General features: G+C 48.5%; 1 protein-coding gene across 1 annotated transcript in view; it reads right to left on the bottom strand.

Annotated features, from left to right (window-relative positions):
* The window catches only part of ATG4B (autophagy related 4B cysteine peptidase), a 362,353-nt gene that overhangs the window by 335,384 nt on the left and 1,104 nt on the right, over positions 1–25,865 (bottom strand). The window lies entirely within an intron of this gene.

The raw sequence follows: 25,865 nt of genomic DNA, 5'->3' as shown, positions 1-25,865 counted from the left end.
CTCCTCTGTCATGGTGGATATGCGGCTATTTAGGGGCTTTTGTCGCGGCCTTGGCGGAGCTCCTTTCCTATGCCACCATATTCGTCGGCACCAAGCCACGCCCCCCAATCATCCTATTTTTAAGTGAACAGGGACATCAAAGAGTGACCATTCGCAGCAGTTTGCCTTTACGCCAAGCTAAAAAGATGTTTCCTGTCCTGGTTTTCCATTTAAGGAAATAGCGCATTATGGGAGTTGTAGTCTTGCGCAAGTTTACTTATTCCCGTGGGGACCCACATACAACTGACAACAAGGATTTTTTTTTAAAGGGAAGACCGGGATTGAAATAAGTGTGGCATAGGTGGATGATGTGTATATACTCTTTCCGCATAGTATTCGGCATGTTACTGCAATACATTAATGACATGAAGTATTAGGCTTATGAGGGAAGAGAAGCTCGGATGAAAGCATAAGCAACAACTTACACACACACAAGCAGGTCGTTATTACCCTGGAAGTCAAGAGAGCTTTCCCTCATCCAGCCGCAAGGGAAAGAGGGCGAGACAGCTTGGGACAGGGGGGTGCAACAAGAGAGTTTAAGGGAAAGCAGAGCAGAGACAAGGACTGAAGGGAAAGTTGGGGAGGGAGAAAGAGTGGATGGGAGGGAGGATACGCATGGTGATCACATAACGAGCTGCCTCGAAGTCCGTCAGACAGCGAAGTGATGCAGATAATCAAATCACATACAATTCATGGCCCAAAGAACAGCTTGGAGCTTGGCTGTGTGAAAAGCACTCCGCTGTCATGCATCTGAAAGAACATAAATTCATGACTGGAAGACCTACTGCTTTTCGGAGGCGGTGCTCAGGGGTGAAAGCGAGGCTTGGAGTCTGATGCATTCCAAGCCTCGTGAGATAAATGAAAGTAATAAACAAAAGAACGACACGTACACCGGAGATTCTTGAAATGCGAGCAGCCAGGGGGACAATGATTTTGCTTGCTGTGCAGGGGAGATAATGTAAATAAGCACAGCAAAAAAAAGTATTGTCAATGCAATAGGACTCGCATTTACACGAGACTTATTGCATTGCAAACCGGGAGTGCGGAAGGCATGAACAGGGAGGGGGGGGGGGGGCTGAGAAGGCATGGACGCCGGGGGGAGGGGGCGGGCAAGAAGGCACGGACTGCGGGTGTGGATGGGGGGCACGGGGAAAAAAGTAGTGCTGAAGTTAAGGGGCCAGTAGCCATGTAAGGACACAAATGACAACATGGCTGTCATAAGGAGGGACTAACAAGGCTAGATCCAATCGGAAGGCAGCATTTAAGAGAAAATCCAATGAAAAAGATGGACGGAGAGTGGGCAGAGCTTCCACAGAGCTTCCACGCCATACCGAATACTGCATGCCTCGCAAAGTGAGCAGCGCATGTGCTGCAAAGCTAGGCTCGACCTAAAAAGGGGGCAAAAGATTAAAGAGAAAGAACAACATTGAAAGAAAAAGCCCCATGAGCATATTAGGAGGCCTAAGCACCTCAAATAATTTGAGAGGTCTATACACCTCATCATATAAAGGCGGACTAAGCACCTCAAACTATAAGGGAGGTCTACGCACCTCAAAGTATCAGGTGTCCTTAGCGACACAACCTATCAAGGTGTCCAAAGCAGCACACAATATCCAAGGGCTGCTCATGATACACAAGATCTTGAAATTGAACCACAAAGGGACCAAAACATGAACCCGTTGGATGAATTTATCCTTGACCTAGACCAGGATGGTCTAGACTTTGAGAGTCCTCTATCAGAGGAAGAGCTCCCTTCATCCTCTAAAGAAATTATAACCAACCCACTGGGTGAGGAGATGTTCTCTCAACATAATATCAGACAATGAGGAGCTCAGAATGGTGGCCCCAAGATCACGTAGCCGCATTCATAAAAAGATGGATTAGGAAATCCCCTAGAATGAGAAACACAAAATATCCTAAGGTCAGAATGTCCCAGACCAGTGGTTCAAGAAAAGGTATGCCTGACACCCAACCTCGACGCAGAATTAATCAAATTCCTATTCAAACTGGGGAGAGACCCCAGAAAGGGCAAGAAAAGGTCACTGAAGGCCTGCCAGGATCGCATGCTTGAATATTTAGGCCCGCTGACTAGAATAATTGATATGGCGGAAGACAGCCGCATTAACTGTACACCGTTAGACTTAGATCTACTAAGCTAAGAGGATGAAGTCAGAAAACCCTGATCTTATTAGGGAACACGAATGCAGGGATAAATGCAAGCGACGAAGAGTAGTCTTTACCAAGATCAACCCTAAGCTGAGTGACATGGCTGACAAAGAACCCTCAGCAAACCCCAAAGGACTCCTATTTGGAGAGGACATGATCAAGATCTTAGGCAAATATGTTGCAACCTTCACAGCCCTAGACAAAGCTCAGAGAAGCATGCGTCAAGTATTCAACCCTAGTGTTTTTGCCAGGGCCGTCAGATAGGGCCACTCTACCGGTTGTGCCTGCCAAAGGCCCTACAACAGACAATGAGGATAAGGTCGACTCAGATTGTTTTTTTTACAGACTTGGAAAACAATTCCACAAGACCCCTGGGTTTTAAAAATAATTCAAGGCTTCAAAATAGAATTTTCGAAAACACCGACACAATCCTCACCCCCAAGAAACCTAGTACTGATCACAGAACAACAGAAAATAGTAGAGGAAGAGGTAATGTCCCTGATAGAGAGAGGAGCAATTATATAAGTACCATGGGATCGAATGAAATTCGTAAGCACTCTCTTTCTGGTAGAGAAAAAAGACAATGGTTGAAGATCAGTCATAAACCTGAGAGAATTGAAAAAATCTTTCATCTACAGACACTTCAAAATGGAGGGTATCTACCGCCTGAGAGACATGCATCTAGAAAAGGACTAGCTAGTGAAGTTGGACTTGAAAGATGCCTACTTCACAATCCCCATGGCCTCAGAGTTCCAACCATACCGGCAATTCACATGGAACTGTTATCTATTCCAATTTCAAGCTCTCCCCTTTGGGCTATCTTCTGCTCCCTGGTGTTTCACCAAGGTAATGAGAGCTATAGCATCCTTTTTTAGAGAAAGAGGGATACGACTGATTGTCTACCACAACGACATTCTCATAATGACCCAGCACCACTCTCAGATTCTTCACAACCTGAATACAGCAGTAAATCTCTTAGAGAGCCTTGTCTTCATAATAAACAAATCATGACCCTTTCAAAATCTCTGGAATTATTGGGATTCACTGTAGAAACAGTAAAATCACTTTTGCTTCTACCCAAGATGAAAATCACGAAAATAAGCAAAGAAGTACGACTTGTATTAAAACGAGACCTCTTGTCCCTAAGAGAACTAGCCAAACTCATGGGCCTCATATCGTCCTCTATCCAAGCTATCTTTCCGGCACCTTCACATTATCGAGCCCTCCAAAGAGTGAAGGCAAAAGCCCTCCATGCTGGACTATGGTACGGAGACAAAGTAACCCTAGACCACAAAGCCAAATCAGAACTGAAATGGTGGTTAGAGAATCTAGATGCCTGGAACGGCAAAGCCATTTTCAGAAACTCCCCAGAATTAATTCTAGAGTCAGATGCGAGCCTTCATGACTGGGGAGCGTGCTTACAGATTCAGAACACGGGAGGTCTTTGCTCCTATACAGAGAGCTCACACCACATAAACTACCTATAGTTAACTACTTGCCTTTACGCTCCGATGCGCTTCAAACAATCCCTACACGGCAGATTGGTTATTCTAAAAATGGACAACATATCAGCTGTGACATACCTAAATTGCTTAGGGGGTACAAAATCATCTGACGTATCAAATCTAGCCAAAAGACTATAGCTGTTCTGTCTAGAACACAAGATAGCCCTAAAAGCAGCATCACTGCTGACTGGAATTCAATATTCCTCCTAGACCACAGCAACTGGAAACTCAATGTGAAACTTGGGTATGCTGGTGGCTGGAGAGGAACCTGGATTCCGTGGTGGCTCCTATTGTACACGTAGCAAACCTTTTAGTTTAACAATATGAGAGAGGGCTTACTTACAGATCAATTAATTGCCACAGATAAGCTATTTCAGCAGGCCACGCTCTAATAAATGGCAAGACAATAGGGAAAAATGCCTTAATATGCAGAATTATGAAAAGTATCAAACTAAGGAGACAACCTAAATACGAAACCCTATGGGATGTTAAGTTACTACTATACCCTTTCACTACCTGGCCTGAGAACAGATACATAAATAAGAAGAGACTTTCCATAAAACTAGCGTTTCTTCTCTGCCTAATCTCCTGCCGTAGAGCATCAGGAGTTAAAGCACTAGAAGTAACTCAGAGTCTATGACGCCTTTGGTGTCAATTTCGAGATTATTAAGAGAACTAAGACTATGCCAGATACAATTTTCAACACAAAGTTTAACGCTTGCAAAAATCGTTGACTGGTAGATTGTATGAAAGAATATGATGGAAGAATGAGCGCACATCATGCGATTGGTGTTAACCAATTACTTATCTCTTTTGTGAAACCCCTCAAACTCATTACATCAGCTTCTATAACAAGATGGTTTAAATATGCAATGCAATCAGCTGATATTGACCTAAAAAGGTTCCAGGCACACTCAATAAGGGGCACTATGGCTAGCAAATCACTTTGGACAGGGGGTAAACTAGATGACATTCTTAAAGCAGCTGATTGGCCAAATTCTAACTCTTTTGCTAAACACTATTGTAAACCTATTAAACATATGTCAGCTGTAGTGTTACTAAACTACCAACATGCATAATGGTAGCCTCCGATCTTGTAATGAAATTGTGATTCTCCTAATAACATGACAAGAGAGTTTCATATAACTTGCCCGCTTTGATATTTCACCTTTCTCAGTTACATGACAACAGAGCACTTATACTTTCTCTTATTTCAAATAACTCAACATAACTGATACAGCTATACTGCTGTTTCCGCAAGGAAGATGTTCAGAAAGAAATAACTCTGTGTCCCCTTCATTCAATCTTCATTATTTCTATCAGTTTGGAATGCACACAAAACAAGCATTTGCAATGCAATAGGTCTCGCATTTGTGTGAGTTTGAGCTATTGACATTGCAAATAACAAAGGCTTTTATTTTTGTTTTAAAAACCTAAATAAAAGGCAGTCATTTACAATGCCATTAGCTTAAAGTCGGGTAACTGCGAGACCTATTGCATTGCAAATGCTTGTTGATGTATGTGTCTTCTGTGCCTTCTCTTGCTCTCTGTAAATATCCAATGTAGAAAAATTAGTTCCGGTGGGCAATTACCGGCAACACCGGCTCAAATTAAGCACCGCCTACTGATGTCTAGTAAAGGGTTGGGAACCCCAGGACACAACAAACGTGGCCCAAACACCCTCTGGCCCCAAACATACTGAGGCCTTCTGGACTGCAGCCAACAATGCCAACCCCAGCTAGCAAGCAAGCGTTTGTCTGCGCAATTGTAACCTGCTCAACTCTGCAACTCATCACGTCCCTACACACCAAGCACCACAGCCTATATAGGTGCACAGGGTCTGCAGCTGGATTCCTTCTACCAAGCGACCCAGATAAAAGGCGGAGCGGCTCAGTGTGACACTCTGGCAGCAGAGACAGCCTTTCCACACTGTGCCTTCAGAGAGCAGAGTGGCCAGACTGCATCTGGAGCCAGAGTTCTAGTGCCACCTGCAGACCCCCCGGCGCTAGACAGGTTCGGCAGATGGATTCCTCTTACCAAGCGTCCCGGATAAAAGGCGGAGCGGCGCCTGTGACGATCACCCTGAGCAAGCATCTCTGCAGCCGGCGGAGCAACTGTGGGTTTCAGAGGACTTTTGGGTAGCGCCTCGATCTGCACGCCTGTGATTGGCACCTGTAACCCGCTCGTTCGCCCTCAGACACCCACTCAGCTCACTGAGCCATCTTTGGCTGTGAAAGTCTCGGCCTCGGATTGCACAGGAGGATCTCTACAGCAAGAGCACGAACCCCCAGAGCCGTGTTATATTGCAGGATTCCGGATCTATGTATCAGGCATATTGTTCATTGAGCTGTCTCACTGGGAACCTCAGCTCTGCAGAAGCTGCACTAACGCACTGAGCTATCCCACGTGCTTTGCACCCAGTGGCTAGGTCTCTGGGGAGAGAGCGTGGACCCGTTGAGCTGCCTTCCTGGGACCGGAACCTCTACACTGCTGGTCACATGCACGTTCTGCAGCAGGTGCATGACTCCTCTGAGCTGTCTCACTCCATTAGGGACCCAAGCCCTGCCTGGCGCATCTGCATCTTTGCACAGAGGTCTTTAAAAGATTGAGCTGTGTCACTGGGGTTGGAACCGCTGCCCTGCTTCATGCACACGAGCTCCGCGGAAGCTGAAGCATTAACCCACTGAGCTATCTTACCTGGACCCCCTGCTGCACGTGCACACAAACCTCAGAGGGTGCATCCGAGTTGTCTTCATTGGTTTGCAACCTTTCATGGTAGTTGCACTGAGATCTCTGCAAGGGGTGCATTAAACCCCCCAGCTGCGTGCCGGAAAAAGTTAATGGCTGAATTGTAATGAAGAAAATAGAATTATATAATGTTGCACAGTGTTCCAGGGCAGCGCGCGACTGACAGTCCTCCAAATGAATCACTTCCATTAACTGCAGTTCTCTTTGCCGGGTGCCGGCTGATATCACACCCAGCCTTCACTGTATGTACCCTGTCGTAAAACTAAATAAAAGGGTTCGAAATACCTCTTCTCCCATTGAAAGGCGGCAGCTGCCTTCCCAGCGTCAGGGCGTCCAGCACTAGCTGCAACAAGCAAAAGAGAAAGCAGCTCCATGTCCGGGCCGGGGAGGAGACCTGCAAGGGCTGCCCGCGCATGCGCGGTACCTGTAACTTTTGCGTGTTCTGCGGCTCGGGGCTCCTGTGAGCAAAACGGAGCCCCGCGTGTTGCTGCAGTGACCGGCAGGAACAGCAGAGGAGCAGCGCCGAGTCCCAACAAGAGCCGGTAAGTGCTTGGAGCGCGTGTGCGCATTTAAAAAAAAAAACGAAATTGCATGAGGCTGCTCAGGATGGAAGAGGATAGGAGATGTGCACACCGCGTGGCTGTACGTGCGCGTACACCAACTCAAATCCGCCAAAGCCTGCGCGTGCCCATCTCCTGTCCCACTTCCAGCGCGAGTCAGCAACAATAGATCTCGCTGGCACAGCAGAGCTTCGCGCTGTGTTCGCCAGGCGAGACCTAAAAAGAAAGAAAATGTTATACAGAAGAAGACTTACCTTATTACCTCGCATTTAAAAGAGGCAAACTATCCTATGTGCATGGCTATTGTACATCTGGAAGATTCTATTCTAGATCTGTTTCACCTTATGATGTATTGCTTCTAAGTGGCTGCTTGGAGTTAGCATTAAAAGAAATATGCATAATGTTAGCCTCCGTGTCTTTAATGAAATCCAGATTCTCTTGTCATGTTATTAGGAGAATTGCAATTGTCTGCAACAACCCCCACCCTCTATGGATACTCACGTAATACGGCGCACCAGCAGACATCTTACTGGATTCCTCTTCATGCCAATTGAGAATTTTGTGATGCTGCACGCTGAGGGACGTTCTGCTGTGTTGACACGCCGTGAGGCATCCGGCACGGCGTCAACTACGTGCAACCATCTTGGGATTGGAGTCGGCTTGATGTTACCCCATCTGAAGAGAACTCGTTCTGCGTCAAAGCTGCACTGCAGAGTTTCTTCTTCTCTGCGGCAACCTGACGTTGTGGAAACCGATGGACACCTTCATAATGGATAGCGCAGTGTTGTAACTAAAGAATACTGACACACTGTGTGCGAGACTATTGTAGCGTGAAGTCTTCAAAGTCGGAGTGGACCCTGTAAACCTCAAGGAAAGTTCCAGTCCAGCTACTTTCATACTTATTGTAGCAACATGGAGTTTGTCGACTAGTATACAGTATAGGTGAGGACTTCAGGTGAGAGATCGCTCACCGGAGTAAAAGACTTTCTATCTGCTTTTCATTGGAATATGTGTGTGCTGCATGCGGAGTGGTTGTTTCTTGATGCTGTTTTGGGTTTCCTGCCTATGTGTATTATGCTTTAATGGGTCCCTTTGATGTTAGCCCATGTCTTGTAATGGTGTGTGGTATATGTTTCTGAACGGTTGTAGAGTAATGTACTCTATCATGGGGTTGTTACGTTTTTATGCTGCGCTTTTCTCCTGTGCCTAATTTTTATGTGCTTGTGGTACGGTCATGTATTTTGTTTTGGGATGTAAGGTCATTTGCCTTAGTACAGAGTTGTGGGGTGGTGAGTGCTCCAGTACAGTCTTGTAGGGTGGTGTGTACCCTATTACTGTCTTGTGGGGTGGTGAGTGCCCCAGTACAGTCTTGTAGGGTGGTGTGTACACTATTACAGTGTTGTGGGGTGGTGAGTGCTCCAGTACAGTCTTGTAGGGTGGTGTGTACCCTATTACAGTGTTGTGGGGGTGGTGAGTGCCCCAGTACAGTCTTTTAGGGTGGTGTGTAGCCTTTTACAGTGTTGTGGGGAGGTGAGTGCCCCAATACAGTCTTGTAGGTCGGTGTTTACCCTATTACAGAGTTGTGGGGTGGTTAGTGCCCAAGTACAGTCTTTAGGGTGGTGTGTGCCCTAATACAGAGTCGTACGGTGGTTAATACCCTACCACAGAGTTCTAGAGTGGTCAGTACCTCAGTACAGAGTTGTGAAGTTTGTTTGCCTGAGAGTTTTATTGGCTCAGAGACATAGGTTTTGTTTTGATAAACAAATTTTTATTTTCATATATGCATCACGGTCAAAAAGGACATACAGCAATTTGAATAACTTGGCATCAACCAAACCTGTCACATAATCTTTGATAATCAGTTGCATGAGCTTTGTCCCCCACCCCCCCCCTACTGTACCTGCCCAATGTAGACCCTCCCCTAAACTAGGCCCCCAAGCCATTTCCCCCATATTTTGCGAAACCTTTTGGGGCAACCCCGTGCAGCGTACAGTGTCCGTTCCTGAGCAGCGCACCAATCCACCCCTCTCCTCCACTTGGCCCCTCCGGGTGGGTCAGCCCGCTTCCAGGCGGCCGCGATATCCCTCTTGGCCACCACCAGAGCCGTTGTTAGGAAGTATTTCTCATTACGGGAGCCATCCAGCCCATCCGTTATTCCCAACAGCGCTAACCGAGGGTCATGGGGGACCTCCAATCCCAGAACTTCAGTTTCAATCTCGGCCCAGAAGCTCCTTAGGCGAGGGCAGGACCAGACCATATGGAAGAAATCTGCCGGCTCCACCCCGCACCGAGCGCATGATGCCACCTGACACATGCCCGCTCGAAAGAAACGTTCCGGGGTCAGGTATGCATGCAGTGTGGAGATAATAAAGCTGGATAAGCCGCAATCTAGCCGATGTGGTGATCGTCCTGGGTGCCATAAGGGCGTCCCTCCAAGCATTGTCGTCCAAAGGACCCACCCAGGCATCCCACCGCCGTTTCAGTCTGTTCCAATCCACCGGGGTATTATTGACCAGGGACCGATAAATATACGGGATATACCCCCCTCCCAAAACATCCCAGCATCACTTGAGCCTCAGGCGGGCTATGATCGGGGAGTTTAGAGCACATGGGGACGTGAGATTGGAGCGCATGGCGCTGCTGGAGATACCTATAGAATTGCGAGGGGTGTAAAGAAAACCGACTCCGGAGCTCTTGGAAGGAACACATGTGGCTTCCCCGCCAGACATCACCTAGGCAGGAGAGCCCCAGAAGGTCCCAGTAGCGAAATCCGTCGAGCCCCGATACCTCCCGCAGCCAAGTGCCATGCCAAAGCGGTGTAACCAGGGTCAGTACCTTCGACCAACGGGTGTGCCGTAGGGCAGCTCCCCACGCCAGAAAGGGAGCCCGTACGACCTTCGGAAGCGACCGAGGGATCGTCGCTCCATAGAGCATACTTTGAATAGAAGTGAACCCGGTGAGTTGCACCTCTAGTCTATAAGCCGGATCATCCCACCCACCCGAAAACCAGTCATGGACCACCAGCAGCCGCGCAGCAAGATAGTACAAGTAAAGATTAGTCATGCTCAGGCCGCCGTCATAAGAAGGAACTCGGCAGCGGTCTAAAGCTAGCCGGGGCCTACCGCCACCCCAGAGAAATTTAGTCGCGGTCTTGTCCAGGTCCCGAAACCAAGAGCGGGGGAAAGAGCAGGGCGTGTTTTGTAGCATGTATAGGAACCTAGGAAGGATCATTATCTTATAAAGAGCAATCCTTCCCAACGGGTTCAACGGGAGTGACTGCCATTTTATCATATCTGATCTGGCCTTATTAACCACGGGGGCCACGTTAAGAGCCCAGCAGAGTTCCGGGAGAAGGGTAACCCAGATCCCCAGATATTTAAAGGACAGTCTCCGGATGGGAATGTCAGACTGCCAATCAAAACACTCCCTAGAAGGGTGTAACGGAACCAATACAGATTTCCCGGAGTTCAGACGGAGACCAGATGCCTGTCCGAACCGGTGAAGAGTCCGGCGCACCCGAGGACCCGAGACAGCCGGATCCAAGAGATAAAGAAGGACATCGTCCGCATATAAAGCGATTTTATCAGGGACCATACCCGGCCAGTCCCAGCCACGGAGAGCAGGATCTGACCGGATTAGTACCGGCAGGGGCTCCATCGCCAGGGCGAAGAGGAGGGGCGAGAGCGGGCAGCCTTGCCGTGTTCCCCGTCCTATGGAAAACACGCGGGACAAAGTCCCATTAACCAGTACTCGAGCCTGTGGGTCCGCGTACAGAACCCGAACCATGGCGCGAAATTGGGGGCCGAACCCCATTCGCTCCAAGGTTTCTCCAAGGTATTCCCACCCCACTGAATCAAAGGCCTTCTCAAAGTCAACCAGTAGAAGGGCCAGATAGGGAGAAAGGCGCTCTCGGTGGGCCAGGGCAAGATGTAGGCGCCGCAGGCAATGTCTAGTGCCTCGATTCGGCATAAATCCGCATTGGTCCGGGTCAATCAGTGAGACAAGAAGCGGGCGCAGCCGTTGTGCAAGAATGGTGGCGTATATTTTAAGCTCGGTGTTGATGAGAGATATCGGCCGATAGTCTGAGCAGGACTGTGATGGGGGTTGAGTCTTCGGAAGGACGACTATGGTGGCAGTATCCGTTTCCCGCGGGAATGAGCCCTTCTTCACCACCTCTGCAAAGAGATCCAGAAGCCGCGGGGCCAGGGTCTCACGGAAATGGGCGTAGTATTCCTGCGGAAAACCGTCCGGTCCCGGGGTTTTCCCAGGCGCCAAGTGGCCGATTGCCGTTTCTACCTCCTGCAGGGTAATGGGCAGGTCCAGGCTCTTGCAAGCCTCCTGTCCCAGCCGCTCAAGGGCCGCCCCGCTCCCCCTCATCAACTCCGCAAGGGAGATCCCCGGCGCCTGCGCCCGGTATAGTTGGGAGTAGTAATCCGCAAAGGTTTGAGCTATTGCCACCGAAACCGTGCGGGTTCCACCCGCGGAGTCCATGATGGCAGGAATCACCCGGCCTGCACGAGGGTAGGTAGCCAGCCGGTGAATAAGCGTACCATTCTTATCCCCCCATCCGTAAACCCGGGCCACTGAGGAACGCCAAAGAGTCCTCGCCGCCTCCAGAGAATGCGTGTGTATCTCCTCTCGGAGGAAGGCCAGCCGTCGCGCCCTTGTGGCGTCTCCCAACGCATCCTGGTCTCGCTCGAGCTCCAGGGACTGCGCTTCACAAGCTGTGAGCTGCTGGAGTTGACGTTGACGCTGCTGCTGCAGATGCCCCTTTGAAACCCCTCTAATAGTCGCTTTGCCGGCCTCCCAGAGGACGGCCGAGGAAGAGACGGAGCCCACGTTGTGGAAGTAGTACTCCTTAATCCCACTCTCCACCACCCTCCGAAAGGCTTTGTCTTGAAGGAACCAGGCGTTCAAACGCCACGTCGGACGGGCAGAAAAGGGAGGTGGGCCGAGAGCGAGAAGCACTGGCGAGTGATCAGAGAGGCCCCTCGGAAGAATGCGGGCATCGCGAACCCCTGCACACTCGGTAGAGGGGACAAAGATTAGGTCAATCCGGGCATGAGAATGGTGCGCCGCGGAAGTGTGGGTATATTGGCGATCGCGTGGGTGCCAAACCCCAGAGACATAGGTTTTGTAGTGTTTTACACCATGTCCTCGGAATGCTTGGATATTTATTTTCCCTAAGGGAGGGGGATAGGGTTAATCTCAATGTATTTAATTGATTCATGAAGTGTTGATTACTTTAGGAGTTATATTTTGTTCCATGTATCTTATGTGCCTATAAGGGATTTTGTTTGTAACACTTCGTTAAACAATTTCTATCATTTATACTGTGCTCAAGTTCCAAATGGTAACTGACTTTAAATGAATCAAAAACATCAATTTGCTCATTCAAGTTAGACTTAATCAGTCAAGAACAATTTTAAAAACACGGGTGTAGATTTCTCAATCAATATGCATTTAATGAGTATAAAAGAAGTTTGGGGGTACCAACTATACTAATAAAGATACAAAGACAAAAGGTAGACATATTATACATAAACATTGTGACCTTCAGGTCATTTGTTATTTTGAAATAGATGTCATCACAAAGGTGGAAAAGAATCTCACAAAACAATTCCAACCCAATTAAATTATAACAGAAAATAGATGAACTTGTCGACGTTTCGGTCTCGTTGGCATGTGTCCTTTAGACCATCTTCAGGACAGAAGGAGAAGAGTTATATTTGACCCAAGGATCTGGTCAAGTATACATCATGTTGACTCTATGTATAATTGAGATTCCAGGTATTCAACACCGGAACAATTATTTATTTAGAATGCTTGGTGAGTATCCAAGCTAATAGTAAACAAAATCTCAGAAAAATGTGATTACATGGATGCCAGACTCAATCAGTTGGCAAAACCGGGCACTGCTCCTATGGGGAAACACTGGCTTTTACTTTAAAATATTAAATGAAGTACTACACTACAGAGCTCTCTGCATGACCAGGCCAAGGCCCAGACAAACAAATAAATGACACCACTAATATGCTGATGTAGGAAAGTGCCCCTTTTGTATGGTCAGCCTCCACTTTTTGCTCCAAAAGCTTATGGTTATAACTCGGATAGTGCACTTGAGTCTGCTGCCCAGACCCCAGTGCCCGGGCTCTCTCCCAAAACTGTTATGTTTAACTTGGTAATCCCAAATTGGCAAAAGCTTTACCGATTTATAATTCTCTAGCATATGGTACCAGAGGCACCCAGGGCATTGGTGGTAAAGGAGCCTCCAAAGCTGCAACACAGTTTTGTGCCACCCTGGGCGACCCACGCAAACTACTGACAGCAGGCCTGCCATTGCAGACTGCAAGAGCAGTGCAAACTGCTCGAACTCGACTGTTCCCTCACCACATGTGGCACAGTCACATACACTGCCTCCAATATATGTAAGGCATCTCTAAGGTAGGTCATTATATTAAAGCTGTGGACATATAAGTGCAAGCCTTTATGTCCCTATAGAGGCGTTCCCTATTGGAAACTACTATATGTATTAGCAGTCCAGAGGATAACATGGGCTGGCAACCCAGCACTCTAAAGATTGGCAGCTCAATTATGAAATCAATGAAATGTGTCATGCTTGGTGTCAAATAAAGTGCCTTCACACCCCTGACACAATTGTTGTGCCCTGGGTGATGCGGCATGCACCCAGGTGGCACCTTAGAGGTTGCCCCCTGGTTGCCCCCACATTTACTGTGTTCTAGCTGACCAGCCTGCTGCCACCAAGACACGATTCTGACCTCCTGCCAGGAAGTGTGATCACTCCCAGGAATCAGAAACAAAGGCTGGGCAGGAAGGAGGTCACACCTCCCTCCTCCCCAGCAGGCTAGTGAATTGGCACATCAGAGCGGTAAGCTTCAAAGGCTGCATTACCTCTTATATGCATCTGGACTGTCCACCAGAGGTGGAAATAGCCATCCCCTTGCCCCAGGCGCACCTACATCCATGCAAGGTGGGAAAATAGATATGCAGGAGGTGTACACACCCAGGAAGGCTGGCCACACCTCTAAGGTGGGCAGCCTAGTCTGTACACCTAAAATTGAATTCTGCCATCTTTAGGAGGGCAGAAATAGTGGGTTCTGGGTAGAAAAGGTGACCTACACCACCGGATGTGGTCACCTCCAGGGCAGACTAACTGCAGGGACTAGCTGCCCATTGGCTATTAGCTCCAACACCCCTAACTCCCCTAAATCTAGGATTTAAGGGAACTCCCTGACACCAGAACCTCAGATCTAAACAACTTACTTCAAAGAAGGACCAAGAGGAGACCTGTGTTGCCAACAACAGGACTTTGTCCACCAGCACAAAGCAAAAGAGAGATACTTTGTCCCTGAGGCAACAGACTTGGAACTGAGTGAACAATCCTCATCCCTGACTAAAACTCGAAACTCCTGAAGGGAGGGACCCTTGTGGAAGACAGACACACCCGGAGTCTCCCCTGGACTAGTGACACTAGTCCCCTGCAAACTGCAGTAGAAACACTCCCCAGATCAAAAGAACCCACAACTGTCTTTCAACACCAATGACAGCCAGAAAAACTCTGCACCCGGACTTTACGGGCTAAGTAAAATTGATCTGACTGATGTGGCCTGGTCCTGGAGCCCCATGACCTTAACCCTATGAGGGTTCCAGGTAACTGGACCTGCAAGTGACTGATTGTGACTAGTGGATTTTTCCATTGACCATAATGTTATTTTGTCTATGTATTTCACTGCACTGATTTAATTTTGCTTAAAAAATCTTTAACTTTGGCTATATGTATGCTATTCCGTTCACATTGGTGTCTAAATTAAGATATAAATACACTCTATTTTTATAAATTGGTGTTAGATTTCTCTTGTGTCATGTCAATTACTTATCGTCCATGTTGGTACTCTGTAATGATTAACACATGTTCCTCTAGTAAAGCCTGACTGCTCTCTGACACTCTACCAGGACTGAGCTAAGGATGTATTAGTGTGATTCCAAAGACCATCTTTGGAGTATTGTAATAGTATTAGATTGTAATGCTACCCCACCAAACCACATAATATTCCACTTTCCTACAACTGACATTAAGGGTCCGCATCAACAAAAGTAAAGGACAGTCATATACAGTAGATTTTAGTAACCCAGACTCTGGTGCAGCGCAGGCAATGAGTAAACAGCAACCACATTGGAGATTCACACTGTACTTCTCTTCAACAAATGCTAGTTCAATGCCAGAGGGCAAAGGCACCTTTATAGTACATCTATATTAACACTGTATAGACATGCATGTTTCCAGGGTCAGAGATAAATAACACCCAATTCATATTTTACAGACATTGATGCGAAAGAGTGCTTCTCCTCGGAATGGAGGCAAAAGACACCCTTTTAACTCAGGTTACCTCACATGGTCTATACCTGAGCATAGGGTAACTGAGCAAAAATTCAGCTACCAGGCCCCGCCAATCAAGCTGGCGATCCATAATTCCACCATTGCAGAGTCTGCCTGTTGTGAAGAAGGTTGCAAGGTGGCATGTTAAGATCACCAAAATACAAAAATAATTAAATCACTTTTATTAACCCCTGTGGAGAACTAAAATCAACATAAGAGGAAACTGGACACTCACATTATTCAAGTATGCATAACTAGCATTCTTGCCATGGAAGTTATGTTATTGCTGTTCCCCAGCCGGCCTTAACCGCAAGCTGACAATCCATATATTTTTTTTAATGTACTAAGATACATTTGGGTCACGATTATAGGAAACACTTCTTAAATGTATATGAACCAGTGTGAGACTTTAAATAATCTTACTGAACGTCCGGTTTTGTTGTCCAAGATAAAGAAATAAAATACTGAACAAAATCATTATCACAACATGGCACATTCACCTGCCAAAATGTTTCAAGTAGTAACACTATTTCTTGCCAGGGCAATCACACAGACAGGAAATGAAGCGAGTTCCCTAGCAAGAAAAGGGCTCCTGCAAGCAGGGCCACTGGAATGGTTCAATTATGCGGACGATCTATTTTCCTCATATTTTTCTTTGCAGCTGAAATGCATTAAATGTTGATAAAGTTAACATGACTCTGCTACCCCCTGTTGGGTGGCAAAAATATCATCAACACAAAAGGAGCAATTCCAGAAAGATTACTGCTATGAATTTGCTTAAAAGGGAAAAATATCCATAACTGGGGTGCAGCGGGCCCTCACAAATCTGTGCGCTGGTGCCACTGCACCTGCTGCACATTGAGAGATACGCCTCTGCAGTCCCGCAGCGCTACGTAAACCCAGCACTTAAATAACATACCCAGTAATAGGTTTTAGGAAAAACATTTTCAACACGCAGCTTACTGACGTATGCTCGGTTATACATATTATATCACTGGTATGGCCTCGCAGCGCTATAGTTCATCAAACATGTCCTTAGACAGAGCAGAAATCGATCAGGACACACAAATATCATTTCACGGACGCAGATTCCTTTCCCTTTAGTGCTAACTTATAAATAAATACTGTGACTAAAATAGCAACGCTGGCAGCAAGAGGCGAACAGCCTTAATCAATCCGGTACTTCTTATCTAAGTTTTATTATAGCAGAAAAAAAGTACCCAGAGCCCATCAAGGCGCTGTGCAATGGTTGAAACGTCAGGCTAATATAAGACATAACATAGCACAACTAAGTGGCATTTGACAATGAAACCCTCTCATAAATGCTCATTGACGCCTACTAATTTCAGCTGAGATGTTGGCACTGTAGAAAGCGCTTGCATCTGGTCAACTGAAATTTCCACAGGGCTATGTGTTTTCCAAAGCACCTGGACTACAAAATGTTGCCGCTATATAAAGCAGATAAACCAACCATTTAAGGGAAACTGTCAAGGTACCTTGGCCAATGTTTGCAGTTCCAAACTGCTTGGACAGAGATAGGTTCAAGCGCTTTATAAACAAAAGTATACCAAATAAACTCAAATAGAGAGGAGCTTTGGAGAGGCCCGAACCTGGACAGGAAGGGGGCAGGGGGGTTCCCAGGCTCACAAGCTGAGCATGCCTTCTGGGCTCTGCAGCATCCCACAGCCACAGCAGCTCAGATAACAAGCATTTGCAATGCAATAGAACTAGCATTTACGCGAGACCTATTGCTTTGCAAATGGTAGTGATCACGGACAAGGGGGGGCAGCACAGACAACGTGAGTGCGAAGGCACGGTAGGCATCACAACAACGGGAGGTATGGTGGGGGGAGTTATTTGAAGGCACGGACAACGGGAGGGTGGGAGAAGGCACGAACAATGGGAGGGAGGGGGGGGGGGGGGGAGTACAGAAGGCACCAAAGCACGTTGTGCCTGCAGTAGGACAGCCGCCACTGTCAAAGTAAATAGTGCTCACCCACTAGATATAGCATGCAGTGTTAGGTGCAAAGTAAAAGGTCCAGTCCTTATGGGAGGCAACAAATGGAGACAGGGCTCTACTGAAGCGGGACTAACAGGCCTCATAATGAATTGGAAGTCAGCGTTTACCAAGGACATTGACACCAGCCAATTGCGGAGAGTGGGCGAGGCATCCACAGCACTTCCACAACATACCCTACTACAGCATGCCTCGAAAAGCGAGCAGCGCATGTGCTGCAACGCAAGGCTCGACCTAAAAATCAAGGGAAAAAGCATGATAGAACTTTTTTTCGAGCAGGAGGGGCAAGGGTGACGGGAGAGATGGACAAAAAGCATTGATGCAGGAGGAACGTGGCAACAAACAACGGCTGGATGGCATGAATACCAGCAACAAGAGCACGGAAAGGAGAGTGCAACAACAAACAATGGCACGGGGGGAGCAAGCAACTATGCGTAGTGGGCCATATGCAAGAACCAATGTATAGTGAAGAAGATAAGGGTGCAGGCACTGATGAAGTGGGTGAAAGCAACAACGCAGGACGGGAGCGCCTGCAAATGTATGCACTCTCATTGAATGCCTGAACCTAAATAAAACAAGAAACTAGGGGTGCAAGCAAATACACTTAGCGTGGGGGTGGGTCATGTGCAAGGGCTGATGTATGGCGAGGCGGGACAGTTGCAGACACAGACCCATTATGGGTACAGGCACTGACATGGTGGAGTGCTTGAACCTAATTTTTTTTTTTAACTACCTCCAGAAGACCATGACCAGTGGAAGGACACTTGCCACCCACAGTAAGTTTTATTTGGTCGAAGCTCCACCGATTTAGAAACACAGGAAAAGAAAGTGAAACAGGAAGGCCTGATCAATAAGAAGTGGGGAAATGAGAGTAATGATGGAGCAAGCCGATGGTAAGAAATGTGCGGGCTCTAAGCCTCTTTTTAAGATTTGTTTTTTGTTTACAAGCGATTTTGAAAATGCTGTGCAGGTGACACCCAAAAAAAAAAAGGAGGTCAGGGACTAAACTGTATTTTGCATTTCACAAGTCTTGGAAAGGGCATTATGATATGATACCATTAGCCTTTCCTCAATGATTTTCAGCCAACAGTATGCTGCATTGTAGGGCCTGTAGTTTAGCTTTTAACACTGTCATTATGGGCTCATAGCACCACCATGCAAAATGCAGTTGGCTAAAATGAGAAAAATAGGGTGAAAATGTTATATGTGCCCCAAAGTCACTTCTCCGCTGTGTTTTAAAGGACTGTTGTGTGCTCTCTTTAGGTAAAATCATACAAAAACCACCAAACCTATTATGGAATAGCCATGCAATCATGCCTTCTCGCTGCCTACCTTGTTGTGTTAAGAAAATGAATAAAGTGCATGTGCACCCAAAGGTTTGGTGGAGCTGTGACAACCAAGAGGGCGAGGAGAGAGGACTCAAGCTAAGCAAAAGCTTGTTTAAACAGAGAGGCCTTCAAAAGCTTCTTGAACCTCAGGAACTTGGATTTCAGCCAGGCTGAGGAACGAAGAAAGTTCCATAAGATGGGGGCCAGGACAAACCCTTGCGCTCTCTATCCCTTGAAATGAGGGATCCTCAGCTGTTTGGCAAGAGAGGATCTGAGAGCTCAGTGTAGTAAGGAAGTTCCATGCGTAGAGGTGAAGTAGTAGACGTAGACGAGTGGTGTCTTTGTAAGTTATTTATTAAGTCCATAACATCAGTGGTAGCAGCAACACCAGGAGCAGCCTGCCTGGTGCTCATCCCATCTTCCATCTGTCAACACTCACAACAGGCACCCAAGTATTCTACTCTTGTCCATCATACCAACCTTCCATACAGAACACTCACACTGGCTGAGCAGCTACGAACCAGGGAACATTATAACCACAAAAGGAAGATACTACATTATCTTCTCCCCTTAAAATTGAAAATTAATTAAACCATACTAAAATGAAAACAACTATACACAACAATGTACAAATGAAGTCAATAGTCCATAACCCAGGGATGAATGGTAAAAACCTCATCACGAGAGGGAACAAAGACTAAACAAAGGAGGAAAGAAGAATGAAAAGATACACACGAAATATCACATATCCTCCTTTTTTATTATTAAAACAAAAGGAAAGTTTTGAGAACATTAAGCTCACTGACACAAAGTGAGATAACAACACATGTTAAGACACGTAAAACACAGTGAAGAGAAACACAGTAGAAACACACTCTCAGACTATAACACTGTGAAGGGAAACATGGGCTTAACACACCCGCAGAACTTTAACACTATGGGTGGACTGCACCCATGAATACATTCCTCATAAAAGGAACAAAACCACACAAACTGTGAAGAAGGGACTGCAACCCAACTCACCACCCCTCATGTAAGGGACCATGTATGCAAAAATGGGACTGTGACTCATAACGTGAACTGTAAAGAAGGGACTGACACCCCTAAAGAAAACAAACACTAGTGCAGCACAAGGTGACTTACACACATGTCCAATGTGCAGCACAAAGTGACTTAAACACACTATCTGACCATTACACTACATGCAATTCATCAAAGGAGAATAGATTATTTGTCCTGTTTTTACCAGGGTCTAGGGTTCTAACCGTCTAAAAAACCCTCATTCACGTGAAAGTAGTAGGGGAGGTAAATCTTGGTTGTCCGCTTCGATAGTTATGTAAAAAGCATCATCATAGGGTCTTAGTTATGCTTTCCTCCACCTGGAGGGAGACCAACTGGTGTTTACAGTAGTGATCAGAGATGGTGAGAGTGAAAGTGAGATGAGTTTAAAAATACCTCCATCCCTCCTTGTTAGGTAGGTCGCTCCCCCACCACACAGCTCCGCCTGTGTGTCCTGACCCTGCCCCGCTGCCGCTGCTGAAGAAGTTGAGGCCCTCCTCCACCCCCAAGCTACCACCAGCGCCTCATCCCTGGTGGTCAGTGGTAGGCCTTAGGTTTGTATCACTGTCTTTCCCTGTACTGCCCTTACTGTCTTCTGGTGTCTGTGACCGCTGTTGTCTGTCTCCCCCCTTTGCCTGCATTCTTTTTTGTGCCCGTTTTTCTTTTGTTCCCCTCGTTGCCCCTTCATTCTGTGCCTTCTTTTGCCTTCTGTTGCCCCTCGTTGCCCCCTGATTTGTGCCCGGTTGCCTTCGGTGGCCTCGCCGCTCCCGTTCCTACCGCTGCGTCCCCCGCCCCCTCACTGCCCATTCGCTGCCCCTGCCTCCCGCCTTCCAGCTGCTCCTCTCACCCACCTCCCCATATATAGCGCCCGCTGCGGGGTGAGGAGAGCGACCCTTGACCTTGTTAGGTAGGTCGCTCCCCCACCACACAACTCCGACTGTGTGTCCTGACCCTGGCCCGCTGCTGAAGAGGTTGAGGCCCTCCTCCACCCGCAGGCTACCACCTGCGCCTCATCCTTAGTGGCCAGTGGTAGGTCTTAGGTTTGTATCACTGTCGCTGTCTTTTCCTGTACTGCCCCTACTGTCTTCTGGTGTCTGTGACCGCTGATGTCTGTCTCCCCCCTTTGCCTGCATTCTTTTCTGTGCCCTGTTTTCCTTTGTTCCCCTAGTTGCCCCTTCATTCTGTGCCCTCTTTTGCCTTCTGTTCCCCCTCGTTGCCCCCTGATTTGTGCCCAGTTGCCTTCGGTGCTCTCGCCGCTCCCGTTCCCGCCGCTGCGTCCCCTGCAGCCCCACACCCCTCACTGCCAATTTGCTGCCCCTGCCTCCCGCCTCTCGCCTCCTCCTCCCTCCTTGCAGCGGGCGCACCAAAGGCGCGCCTAAGGCAAGCCCATCTGCGCCCATCCGTGCCCGGACCGCACACAGCGCCAGAACCCCTGGCCCCCGCGCCCGCCACGACGACCGCTGCCGCTACGATGCCAGCACACTTCACGCTCTCAACTCCGGACGGACCCACACCTGCTTCAAAGCCACCCCGAAACGCACACAGGGTCCCTTCACCTACCGGAACTGCAGCTACACCAGCCTCAGAGCCGCCGAACCACCCGCCAAGAAAGGCCACAATCACTCCGATGCATCCTACTAAACACCCGCTCCGCACGCAAACATGCCGTCGAGCTCTGGGACCTGCTCGACACTTCATCCCCGGACGTCGCCTTCCTGACAGAGACCTGGATGAACAACTCCTCCGCACCCGACATCGCAATTGCCATCCCAGACGGCTTCATGATCACCCGCAGAGACCGCACCAACGGAGTCAGAGGAGGAATCGCCATCGTCCACAAGAACAGCATCAGGGTCTCGACCAGCACCGACGACACTCTCAGCACCGCCGAACACATGCATTTCCAGATCCACACAGACCCCCAACTCCACCCTCAGAGGCACCCTCGTCTACAGACCCCCCGGACTCCAACCCCAGTTCACCGACTCCATCGGAAACGTCATCAGCACGCAAGCCCTGACCTCCACAGACACCATCCTCCTCGGAGACCTGAAATTTCACCTTGAGAACAACAACGACAGCAACGCCACCACCCTGATTGATAACCTCGCCAACCTCGAACTGAAGCAACTCGCCACAACGCCTACCCACTCCGCCGGCCACACGCTTGACCCGGACTTCTCCTCAAGCTCCCACGTCTCCTTCAGCCACATCACCAAACTCCTCTAGACCGACCACTGCTGCATCCACTTCACCTAGCAGAAACCCACCACTCACTACTGCACCCAACAGATCCCTCGCCGCTGCTGGAGCAAAATCACCGAAGACCAACTACATGCAAACCTCACTCTCAGCCCACCCACCGAACCCTCCAACACCGACGATGCTGCCCACAGCCTCAGACGCTGGATCGACGACTACGCCAACACCCTTGCCCCGCTGAAGAAACCCTCCTACAGACATACCAGCAAGAGGGCCAGCTGGTTCACCCCAGAACTCCTAGCCTCCAAGCGAGCCTGCCGGAAACTAGAGAAGAAATGGCATAGTGGGCAGACTCCGGACAGCCACGCAGCCCACAAGGACGCCATCCGCAACCACCATCACCTCATCAGGACTGCCAAGAGGACCTCCTTCAAAGACCGCCTCGACAACAACACACACAATAGCAAGGAGCTCTTCAACATCGTGAAGGAACTTTCCAACCCCAGCTCCAACACCAACGACATCCTGCAGTTGCAAGCCCTGTGCGACTCCCTCGACACTTTTTTCCATCGCAAGATAGCAGACATCCACGACCGCTTCAACACCCAGACGGCCCCAACAGACATCAACACAACTGACTCTCCGCACACCATCGACCACGACCCCCTGCTAGCCTGGACCAAGGCGAGCATCGATGACACCATCAAGACCATGAGCACAATCCACTCCGGCTCCCCGTCAGACCCATTCCCGCACCACATCTTCAACAAAGCCAGCAGCTCCATCGCACCCCATCTGCGCAACGTCATCAATCTCTCCTTCGAGACCGCGACATTCCCAGAGAGCTGGAAACACGCCGAGATCAATGCCCTACTCAAAAAACCCAAGGCGGACCCAAGAGACCTCAAGAACTTCCGGCCCATCTCTCTGCTTCCATTCCCGGCCAAGGTCATCGAGAAGATCGTCAACAGACAGCTAACCCGATATCTCGAAGAAAACAGAATCCTGGACCCTTCCCAGTCAGGGTTCCGCAGCAACCACAGCACCGAGACTGCCCTCATCACCGCCACCGACGACATCAGGACCCTGCTGGACAACGGTGAGACCGCGGCCCTCATCCTCCTGGACCTCTCCGCCGCCTTCGACACCGTCTGCCACCGCACACTACACGCACACCTCCATGCCGTAGGGATCCGAGACAAGGCTCTGGAATGGACCACCTCGTCCTCTCCGGCAGAACCCAAAGCGTCCGCCTCCCCCCATTCTGATTCGAAGCCTTCGAGATCATCTGCGGCGTACCCCAGAGATCTTCCCTCAGCCCGACACTGTTCAACATCTCCATGGCCCCGCTAGCACACGTCGCCCGACAGCACGACCTCAACATAATCTCCTACGCCGACGACACTTAACTGATCCTTTCCCTCACCAAGGACCCCATCACCGCCAAATCCAACCTCCACGAAGGAATGAAGGCCGTCGCCGACTGGATGAAGATCCGCCGACTGAAGTTGTACACGGACAAGACAGAGGTCCTCATTCTCGGCTCCAACCCTTCAGCCTGGGACGGCTCCTGGTGGCCGACGGCACTGGGGGCAGCCCCGACACCCACCGACCACGCATGCAACCTGGGAATCATCCTCGACTCAACGCTCTCCATGACCAAGCAAGCCAACGCCATCTCTTCCTCCTGCTTTAAAATCCTCTGCATGCTCCGCAAGATCTACAGGTGGATCCCGACAGATACAAGAAGAACAGTCACCCAGTCCCTCATCAGCAGCAGACTCGACTACGGAAACGCCCTCTATGCGGGAGCCCCGGCCAAACTCAGCAAAAGACTGCAACGCATCCAAAATGCATCTGCATGACTGATCCTCAACGTACCTCGCCACAGCCACATCACCCCCCACCTGAGAAACCTGCACTGGCTCCCCGTCAACCAGAGGATATCCTTCAAGCTCCTCATCCACGCACACAAGGCACTCCACAAGACCGGCCCAGCCTACCTCAACAGACGACTTTCCTTCTACATTCCCAACTGCCAGCTCCGCTCCGCCGACCTCGCACTCGCCACCGTCCCTCGCATCCGAAGACAACCGCCGGCGGGAGATTCTTCTCCCACCTCGCTGTCAAGACCTGGAACACCCTCCCACTGAGCCTATGACAGACCCAAGACCTGCTGACCTTCAGGAGGCTACTCAAGACCTGTCTGCTTGACCAATAATTGATTGATTGATTGAAGCTTGATTTTATTCTGTTGTGGCTAAAAACAGAGGTGGTGCGTAAATAGAAGTGCTACTAGTCTATAGCACCTACTTAAGAAACGTCTTTGTGAGTTATTTATTAAGTCCATAACATCAGTGGTAGCAGTTCCACCAGGAGCAGCCTCCCTGCTGCTCAGCCCATCTTCCAACTGTCAACACTCACACCAGGCATCGAAGTATTCCACTTATGTCCATCACACCAACATTCCATAGAGAACACTCACACTGGCTGAGCAGCTGGAACATTATAACCACAACAGGAAGATACTACACTCAGGTAGGAACAGGCCTCTTAATTCTGTTTGCTACAATGGCTGGAGCAGCATGATCCTGAATGGATTTGTAAATAATACGAGCCATTTTAAAAAGAGCTCTCTGTTCGACGGGGAGCCAGTGAAGCTTCATTAAGGCAAGAGAGATATGCATATGTCTATACAGTTTACAGATTATCCTTGCTGCTGTATTTTGAATAATTTGTAGTTTGTATGAAGAAGTTGCAGGGAGACCCAAATACAGGGAATTTGCATGATTCAGGCGGGGCACAATTACTGCTGCAATAGCTCCTTTCAAGGCCTAGAGTGACAGAAGAGGAGCAATCTTCCTAATGGAGTTAATGTGCCAACGCACTTTGGCGTGTCTGCCTTGATCTGGGGAATCATGGACAGTTGATTGCCTACAACAATGCCCAGAGTCTTGATAGAGATTGCAGTGAAGGGGGGAGCCAAGCTTAGAAGGCCAGTGTCAAGTGTTGGCCCAGAGAGCCGTCCTGTAGTTGAAAATAATCAGCTCAGTTGTATCTGTGTTTAGCTTGAGGGAATTAGTGGACATCCAGTTTCAAATAAACTTCAGGGTATATTGAAATTCCTGATGGGATTGGGCAGTACCCTCAGGGCAGACAATGAGCTGAGTGTCATCAGCATAGTTGCAGAACAGCTATACCTAGCGTGGTATGCTTCAACAGTGGGTTCCATCTGTAGCACTAGAAAGTATCCAAGAGTACTACTGTTCAATTAGTGTACAGTCTCTGATTTATGGGGTACCTAGATGGGTTGAGGTCATGTTCCTTATGTTGTTAAACTGTCATGCCTATATTAAAATGGTGCGTGGGTTAGCTAAAAGTTATTTACTGGTGTATTCCCAACAACAGATTAAAACAGGATAACTAAGCAGAGGAGCCTGTTTCTGTTTTCCGTCAACGTGTTTCTGTGCTTGAATATTGTCCCTATGGGGCCAGGCCCATTTCTCAGGACTATAGATCTCAGTAGCCCACATCAAATATTGCTAAATAGTACCTTGCTCATAGGGTGCATTCAATATATCCTTTGCTTTTTCGAAACATTGGGGCAACACTAGTGAAAAGACCCCTTCTTCATAGATCAAGTACACCTCTGACAGAACAGTGTAAGCTTTTATCCTTCAGATGCAGGATAATGCGAAGGCAACAAAGCACAAGCTTCCCCCATCACAGAACACATACAAATCAGGCAGCTACAGAGGAAGCTTTGCTTCTTCACGGATCAGGCACACGATGGCAGTAGCAAAGCAAGCTTTGGTATCTCACAGAAGGTAGCAAGTGCAATCG

Source organism: Triturus cristatus, chromosome 11, assembly GCF_964204655.1.
Source record: "Triturus cristatus chromosome 11, aTriCri1.1, whole genome shotgun sequence".
Lineage (NCBI taxonomy): Eukaryota > Metazoa > Chordata > Amphibia > Caudata > Salamandridae > Triturus > Triturus cristatus.
This window is presented reverse-complemented; position numbering and strand designations above follow the sequence as displayed.